Source organism: Cyphomyrmex costatus, unplaced genomic scaffold (genome assembly GCF_001594065.2).
Source record: "Cyphomyrmex costatus isolate MS0001 unplaced genomic scaffold, Ccosl1.0 scaffold425, whole genome shotgun sequence".
Classification (NCBI taxonomy): Eukaryota; Metazoa; Arthropoda; class Insecta; order Hymenoptera; family Formicidae; genus Cyphomyrmex; species Cyphomyrmex costatus.
Genome location: NW_017278480.1, coordinates 77,703 through 87,747, shown reverse-complemented (window position 1 = coordinate 87,747; position 10,045 = coordinate 77,703).

Below are 10,045 nucleotides of genomic sequence, written 5' to 3'. Positions count from 1 at the left end.
AAGCAACGAATTGTTGTTTTTACAGCAACAGTACAATCATGGAGAAACAGGGGGAGCGGAACATACTGTATCCACGCATGTTACTTCTTTGTTAAAAGTGTATGCGTGGATCGTCGCCCCCCCCCCGCCTGCGGGGGGACTCCACTATATTGTTTTAAAGCAGTGAATTGTTTTTTAAAGCAGTAAATTTGTATTTTTAAAGCAGTGCGCTTTTGTGTTTCTAAAGCAGTAATTTGTTATTTTTAAAGCAATAAATTTGTATTAATTTTGAAGGGCTATGGCAGAGAACGAGACGTAACATGCGTAATCGTAACGTAAGGTAAGGCAGAGAAAAACGTAGCTGTCGTAGTAGTGACTGCCAGTGCTGCCAGTCACTACTACAACAGCTACGTTTTTCTCTGCCTTACCTTACGTTACGACTACGCATGTTACGTCTCGTTCTCTGCCATAGCCCTAAAGCAGTAAATTTATGTTTGTAAAGCCAAGAATTTGTGTAATTATAAAATAGAGAATATTTATTTTGGGGGATTAATTGATGTTGGACACATGTTATATCAATTGTAATACAACGTAAATATTTATTTATACTTAATTATAAAACATATGTATAGGTAAATATATTTATAAAACAGAATAATATATATATTGTTGTATTGTTTATTGCATATAAAATTTTTTACAATTATACACAAATGGTGAGGCGCCAGCAAATCTGCTGCTATAAAGCCTCCCAGTATAATAAAAGAAACAAACGATTATTAGTAGCGCAAAAGTAAGATTTAACATTATGATATTACAAAATTTTAAACAGTAATGCTTATATATAATTATATTAAATATAATTTATATATAAATTAAATATTAAAAATTAAAAATTAAATATTATAAACATTAAATTTGAAACTCATGTTTCTTCCCTCACGGATAATGGAGGATACAGCTCGGCGATTAAGGGGGAACACTAGTGTGAACGGCCGAAAACATAGGGTAACTTTGGGATTTTTTTATAGTTAAATAATAAAGTAAATAGAAAATCGGTTTGAAGGCCTTTAATGTACATATATCCAAGTACATAAAACAATTTTTGTTTAATTTTTTTGCGTCAAGATGGCGGTGCTTGAGCTCTGCAAATGAGACCGCGTTTTTCTCATAGGCCTCCGGGGCTTGCAGCAGAAGTGCCGTATACTTTGACTAAGGACAAAAAACAAAATTTTTTCATAATCTACATTAAATTTGCTAGAAAAGTACATACGTATATTTTATAATATTGATTTTTGTAGAAATGGTGAACATGTAAATACAAAGTTTCATTTTTATTAAAAAAATTCAATAAAAAAATATTAGTAACAAAAAAAGTTTTTAACCGATCGAAAAAATCGTATGTACTTCTCTAGAGAATTTAGTTTAGCAGTTATTGTAAAAATTTCAAGTTGATCGGATAAAATTTGTCACAGTTATGCTGCAAGCCAATTAGAAAAACATGGTTTCGAGAAAAACGCGTTTAAAGTTTTGAACAACATTATTTCATATTTATAATGAAAGATAATAATAATTGACTCGTATGATTTAAAAATCGAGGAAAGTGTAAAGTGTAAAGCCTAATCGAGTCTTGAAAACAAGATGTTAATGTTTATTATATTGTGTGAAATTTATATACTGCGTATGTAGTCCCCCCGCGACGCTGATGGATTTTCAGCATTGACGCATACATATTCACTACCGCAGTAATATCACTTTAGTTAAATTGAGAATCAATTTAACCACTTTTTGATGCCTATAGCATCTTATTAGATCTTAATAATATGTTGGAAGACATATATTAAAATTTAATAATAAATTAATAATTTAAACTCAGAGAAGCTGAGATTGTGAAGAATATCACGAGTTGGCGTTTCGTCCCGGCTTCCACTACTGGACTCATCAGTAAGGTAATGTAGTGGGAGCCTACCTTAGACGCCTGGAAAGATGTTAGAAAGAAGTTCTATATAAACAATTACACATGTAATCAAGCACTTGCGAGAAATGGCATGAGTAACTATAGACCTCTGTTGGCTAGTCGACGAAGTGATATTCTTCACATTGTTCTTAATATTTTAAATTAAGTAATTAAAGCGCATTTTTCAGGCCGCGCGATATAAATATAATGAAAGATAATAATAATTGACTCGTATGATTTAAAAATCGAGGAAAGTGTAAAGTGTAAAGCCTAATCGAGTCTTGAAAACAAGATGTAGTTTCAATTCTGTCTTTTTTAGCATAAGCGCGTTTAAATAGAAATTCGCACAAATATCTTTCTAATGGCGAATTCGATTGGATGCACTAGTGCGCACTAGTGCGCACTGAGTGCACCTGAGTTCATTTGTTTTCCTTTTCTCTTCAGGAGAAGGGAAAAGGAAAAAAGATGAACTGGTGCAATCACCCTGCACTGGTGCATCCCAATCGAATTCGCCATAAATGATACTCTCGCCTTCCATATCTTGGGATATTTGCACGAACTTCTCTCCAAACACGCTCAATGTTTTGTGTATGGGCGCCTGTAAATAAAAAATATTTTAATTATAACATACACTTTATTGAATTTGAATAAATGTATCATAAAAAATCTTTCAATGATTTTTTTTATATTTAAAATAATTTTTCTTTTTACCACTATCTGGATCGACGAAATTATATGTATGATTTATAGTTAAATGTTGGAAGTCTTATCATTGTTCAAACATTGATAGGACTTCCAACAATCTGAAATTATTATTGTTCCTGGCATGATCCAATATTTGATACATGCTAGGGTTTCTTCTGATCGATTCTCTACTGGCATAATAAAAATTTTCTTTGACTCTCGCTCGAATCCTCCAAATATCCAATTGCCTTTTAAAAGCCGGCCACGATTATATTTGCGATGACCAATTTTCGCCTCATCTATTTCAACAGTGCATCCTGGACCTCCAAGTTTGCTACTATGTTTGTCGGCCCAGTACACACAGACCTGTTAATGTATATGAAATATTTTTCTTAATAATATTAAATAAATATATATCGTTATAATACACAATATTAAATTATATATTACCTCGCGACAAAAATTGAACCAATCTACGACTGTGACGGAAGAAATACAGAGCTCCTTTTCAAGATCTTCTTGTCGAGGAGGACGTAACATTAGGAAAAATGCTACAATTGTGTAAATTTTTTCAACACTTAGTTTACTACGATTAAACCAAGTCCCTACTTTTGCACTTTTCTTGAAATTACACTGTTTGCAAACGCGTTTCTTTTTATTTGATTCACTTGTTAAATAATATATCTTTTCCGGCAGTGGCCAATTAATGTTTCTTTATTAATATATATTTTATTTTCACATTTCTCACAATTGATTATTGACAGTGTTGCGCTTAGATGGTTTTAAAATCATCTAGATGGAGATGAGATGGAAATCCGTAAATCCATCTTAGATGAGATGAAGATGGTTTTAATTTGCAAAAATCTAGATGAAAGATGAGATGGTTAAGCGATCCATCTAGATTGTTTTTAGATGGTTTTGTTTTAAAATAATTATAAACATAAAATGTTGCGCTGATCGGAAAAAGGATATATAAACGCTCACATTTTAATTTTTATAAGGCCCGGTTGCACCAACACTTTTTGATTTTGAGCGAGACTTAAAACTCTATCTATCTCGTTTTAAAGCTGAAAGGGAGACAGAGACAGAGACAGTTTAAGTTTCGCTTAAAATCGAAATCACGTTGGTGCAATCAAGCCTAAGGCCTTATTTTTCAAAAACAAAAGTTTCTCAAAATTCCCATCCGACAAACGGTTACGATGAGGTACATGTATTTGTTGTCCTATACTAAACAGCCGCTCTACTGGCGCAGATGATGATAAAGAAGTATTATATTTAAAAAAATTTTTTTTTACATTAAGGAAAGAGTGACGCCAAAATGTGCCCATTTTTTAGCAATCGAAATTCGGATTGATTATAGTGCCAAAAGTTAAGTTATGGTGAGATAAAAACAAGAAAAAAATTTCAAGTTGAGACGACAATTCCTTCTCGAGTAAATAGGGGGTCAAATATGTCAAATCGCGGCATTTGTTACTATCACCTGTATACATATTTACTTTGAAATCATAGATGAATTACGGGAATAATATGTGTATTACACCAATCTACTGAACATAAAAATTGATTTCTGATATGTCAGCTCTGACTACGCTAAATCTACAATAATATTTGCTCTGTTGCAAAAAGAAAAATACGTATCATTCAACGAACAAACGCGCGCACACAAAAACACACACACACACACACACACGCACACACACGCACACAATTTCACAAGTTTAAAAAAATAATCTATTTAAAAAGTATGGTATCCTCGATGTGGCTTGTCATTCAAAATACTCCATACAGGTGATACTAGAAAACGCTATAATTTGACATATTTGACCCCCTATTTACTCGAGAAGGAATTGTCGTCTCAACTTGAAATTTTTTTCCTGATTTTATGTCACCATAACTCAACTTTCGGCACTATAGTCAATCCGAATTTCGATTACTAAAAAATGGGCACTTTTTAGGGTCTTTTTGGCGTCACTCTTTACGAGGAAACATAAATCCTTTGATTTTGATTCTAAATAGGAAAGTGCTTCTAGGCTGCTGCTGATAATTGGTTGCGTACTAATAAAAACATTTTTTTTTTCATAAAATCGTAAGAAAAAGAAAAATGTCAGCTGAAAATTGTAAGAAACAAACCTATTTATGTCAAATTAAAATCATCTAAAATTTTTTTTAGATAGGATGGTATATTTTTCTCTCTGAGATGAAGATGAAGATGGTTTATATTTGCACAATCTAGATGTAAGATGAGATGTTCCAATTTTCCATCTAGATGACCATCTAAGATGGTTTCATCTAGATGTCGGCAAACTCTGATTATTGACGGTAACACACCATGTTGAATTAAAAAATTAATTAATTGATCTCTATATGACCAATTAATTCTATAAATGCACAAAACAGCATTATTGATATTGTAGAGACTATTACGGCGATACAACAATGCCATATTACTCCACTTAATTTAAATCTCGAATATCGCGGCTAGAGTTCCTCTAGTAAGAGTTAAGACACCGAGTAATGATTTCTTATTGGTTCCGCCATATGTAGGGAAAGAGCGGTGTATACAAAACAGAATACGTACGGCGATAAATGATATGTATGTATATGGTGATGAATTCAATAAATGTTGATTAAGATTAAATAATTTTTCTTTATAGTAATTATTTTAAACGAAATATTTGTATTATTCTAATACTATTTTTATGATAAATATACATATATAGTCTATAACCTCAAACTTACGCACACAAAAATATATAATGATGAAGTATATTGTTTAAAAGCTAATTTATAGATAAAATGCCTAGCTGTGATGCACAAGGATGTAAAAATTCTTCCAAGAAAGGTTATAAAATGTGTTCTTTCCCTATAAAAGATAAAGAAAGAAGTGCAATTTGGGTTGCAAATACTCCTAAAAGATATGCAAACTGGACACCTACAAAATATTCCGTATTATGTCAGGTGGTATTCTCAAATTCATATTTTTATATATCTAGCAAGCAAGGTGACATTTTAATGATGTCTTTTGCCACAGTTTTTAGAAACTATGTTAGAAAAGAATCGTTCCTTTAACAAAAATAAAGATATTGCTAGGAATCAAATAATACAAATAAATACTGTTTCTTGTGATAATATAAATCTTAACAACATGGCTTTAAATTGTTTGTATTATTTAGGAGGCTATATAATCTTTAAGATTAAACAAACAAATTTGGTCTGTGATACTTGTATAAATGCTACAGGAAGTATTAATTTTACTACATTTTCGTATACTGAATTAACACGAGCAAGATGTTTTAATGAACAATCACTATTTTTTATAAACGAGTTAACATTTAATTTCATTGTAAATTTGGAAAAGATTTTCTGTGCATATTTTAAACACGTTTATTCAAAATCTATAAATTTAAATAATTTTTTTTTCAACAATGCAATGCTATCAATTTTATTATTTCAAATTGTCACATGTTAAAGGAAAAAATTATTAAACGCTTTATTACTTTTAGATTTAAAAAAATGTCTACAATATTACATAGATTAGATAAAAATTCCATGTTTGCAAGTAAAAGTGCCACTATGCATACTACAATAAAATAAGTTTATTGGTTTTTTTCAGTTTATGAGTTTATATCGAACTATATGATATGTATGTATATGGTGATGAATTCAATAAATGTTGATTAAGATTAAATAATTTTTCTTTATAGTAATTATTTTAAACGAAATATTTGTATTATTCTAATACTATTTTTATGATAAATATACATATATAGTCTATAACCTCAAACTTACGCACACAAAAATATATAATGATGAAGTATATTGTTTAAAAGCTAATTTATAGATAAAATGCCTAGCTGTGATGCACAAGGATGTAAAAATTCTTCCAAGAAAGGTTATAAAATGTGTTCTTTCCCTATAAAAGATAAAGAAAGAAGTGCAATTTGGGTTGCAAATACTCCTAAAAGATATGCAAACTGGACACCTACAAAATATTCCGTATTATGTCAGGTGGTATTCTCAAATTCATATTTTTATATATCTAGCAAGCAAGGTGACATTTTAATGATGTCTTTTGCCACAGTTTTTAGAAACTATGTTAGAAAAGAATCGTTCCTTTAACAAAAATAAAGATATTGCTAGGAATCAAATAATACAAATAAATACTGTTTCTTGTGATAATATAAATCTTAACAACATGGCTTTAAATTGTTTGTATTATTTAGGAGGCTATATAATCTTTAAGATTAAACAAACAAATTTGGTCTGTGATACTTGTATAAATGCTACAGGAAGTATTAATTTTACTACATTTTCGTATACTGAATTAACACGAGCAAGATGTTTTAATGAACAATCACTATTTTTTATAAACGAGTTAACATTTAATTTCATTGTAAATTTGGAAAAGATTTTCTGTGCATATTTTAAACACGTTTATTCAAAATCTATAAATTTAAATAATTTTTTTTTCAACAATGCAATGCTATCAATTTTATTATTTCAAATTGTCACATGTTAAAGGAAAAAATTATTAAACGCTTTATTACTTTTAGATTTAAAAAAATGTCTACAATATTACATAGATTAGATAAAAATTCCATGTTTGCAAGTAAAAGTGCCACTATGCATACTACAATAAAATAAGTTTATTGGTTTTTTTCAGTTTATGAGTTTATATCGAACTAATTATTTAATAAAAACAATATTGCATATTAAAATAAAATAATTTCGTTTGTTTTTTGAGTTTTATGAAGTTTATATTGAGTTAATTATTGTATAAACATAATTACTATTTTTGTATTAATTATAATTTTATAATATAATTAAAATATTATTAAAATTAAAATTACCTGTTACTTATTCATTGGCTCTTTGTCCTCCTTTTGTTCATATTGTTTTATACTCACAAAGTCTTATCAGTATTTATTGTCTTTATAAATTAATATCTTGTTAACTATTATAAAAAGTTTAATGTTATATACATTAAACTTTTTATACATATATACATACACACACAGACTGAGTTGACCTTTCTCAGTAATTTATCACTTTATTAAAATATTATTATATTATAGGATATAGAATATGTATTTTCATACTACACACACACACACACACACGCACGCACGCACGCACGCACGCACGCACGCACGCACGCACACATTTCGTAAAAATGTTCAAGTTCTTTTGTATCAAAATAATGTGATTATTTATTATTTTAAATTAAAACGATTTATTTGAACCATGCGCTCATTCTCTATAAATGGCGCCCAGCGCTTGCGCGTGAGAGCATTGTCGTAACTCTTACTAGAGGAACTCTAATCGCGGCTAGAGTCCCTCTAGTAAGAGTTAAGCCATCAGCCGGAAGCCGCCATTTTCTGGGACCACCCAACGCGCGAAGATTGAAACTGCATATTCGTATTGTAGTAAAGAAGAAATCACTTTTAATGAAATTTCTCAATAGACCGAAAGGACGCAGTTAGAGAGTATACACATTATAATATATGATGTACATACATTTGAATTAATGTTAATATACTGTTATGAAGTGTGAACGTCGTCGTATTTGATTTATACGTGATTTTTAAATGCAGATGTTTATTGTTTATATCGAAAGAAACAAAACAGTTTTAATTCCTCTTTTTCAAAATTTTGATGTACAATGGTAAAATAGAAATTCGTAATTTATGTATTCTGTATAATTCTAATTTTAAGAAACCAGCATAACCTAGAAATAAAATGTTATGCTAAATTTACAGCAAAACATACGTGGTTAATGCAGTCTCAAGTTACACTTTTTCCAAAGTTATGAATTCGTTACAAATAAAGGCAAATATGTATACATACTGTCTATACATAGAAATTGGCACAAACTGAATTAAAAATATTACGAATGAATTCGAAAGTGAACAGAATGAGAGTTATCATATAGGAATTGACTAGGGCAGATGCTATTGTTTCTCTAGTTAGATGATATTCTATTAGCATAATACAAAACTTTCATCGTATACATTGGGTGCATCCAGAAACACGACCGCTCACTAAAGCGCTCAATGAGCTTTTTTATCTGATTGGCATATTCTATTAGATCTAAAAATATAAACCAAACAGGTACAAGAGCTCACTGAGTGCTCAATGAGCGGCCGTGCTTCTGGATGCACCTATTGAGTTTATATCTCAAATCTAGCTTAGGTTATTAAACTTTCTTTGTTCTTTATTTGATGAAATTTACTACCACTATCAGATTTCAAGCATATGAACTCTGTAGAGAATGTTTGTGGGTTAATGATGGATCAAATATGTTGGATATATTTTTCTGACAACTTAACGATATATTATTATTAATATATCTTTAAATTGTCATAAATCTTCATTAAAAACCAATATAATGAAAATAAACTCATACCATCAGCGACAGAAATTACATTGGTATTTATGTTGTTCGTCTCAATTGCATTTGGTACAGCAGTGATTTTCAACTTCTTTCTGCCATCTTCACGTACTTTCTCCCACATTTCAGAACCAAAGTGATCCTGCAATTCAGAAAAACAAACACATGAATGATTCTATTATTTAATACGATCTTTCACCATGTAATAAATTATAATTACAGTTCTCATAAAAGTGAAAACAAAAATAAAAAAAAACAAAAAGAAAACAAAAATATTATTTGGTAAAAATTGGAAAAGTTGATAAAAAAAAATTTAATAGCTACAGTCAGCTGACAACTGAAACATAATATAATAATTTACCTCACATAAGCAAGAATTCTTTGTCGGTGACCAGTTTTCTTTATTTATTATTCTAGCCCATTCGCTTCTTCGTGGTTCGTCTTTTGGGAAGAAACACATTTTTATTCCTGCGGTTGATTTTCTACCGCAGGCAATGCATCGACCCATGTTGCAGTGTACATTCTCTTATTCTATGTTAATGTATTCCATGTATGTGTTTTTCCAAAGTGTACGCGCATTCATCATTATCGACCTTATCAATTCTGCAGATATATCATACTGATAATTTAAAGCTACTGCGCGCATGACGGAATCTTACTTTTTAATCCTTTTGACATTCCTTTAATAAATACTATTGGGAGTACAAATTAGTTCGGTCCGTTTTGCAAAAGATGATCGCCTCCAAAGATGAGTCATTTTTTCGAGCACTATAGGTTTTCAGCAGTTAATTCTGGAACACACCCAATACATATTCCAGTCGTGTATACTCTATAGTATAGATTACTATGTGTGCTTTCCAACAAGTGACACAGATGACATAGTGTAAAGCGGGGAGCACAGACTTTTGCATAACGCATAAACCATATACATAAAGAATTTGATTGGTCCATTGACTCATGCATAAGAAAATGGATCAATGAAATTCCTTATGCATTTGCTTTATGCGTTATGCAAAAGTCTGTGCTCCCCGCTT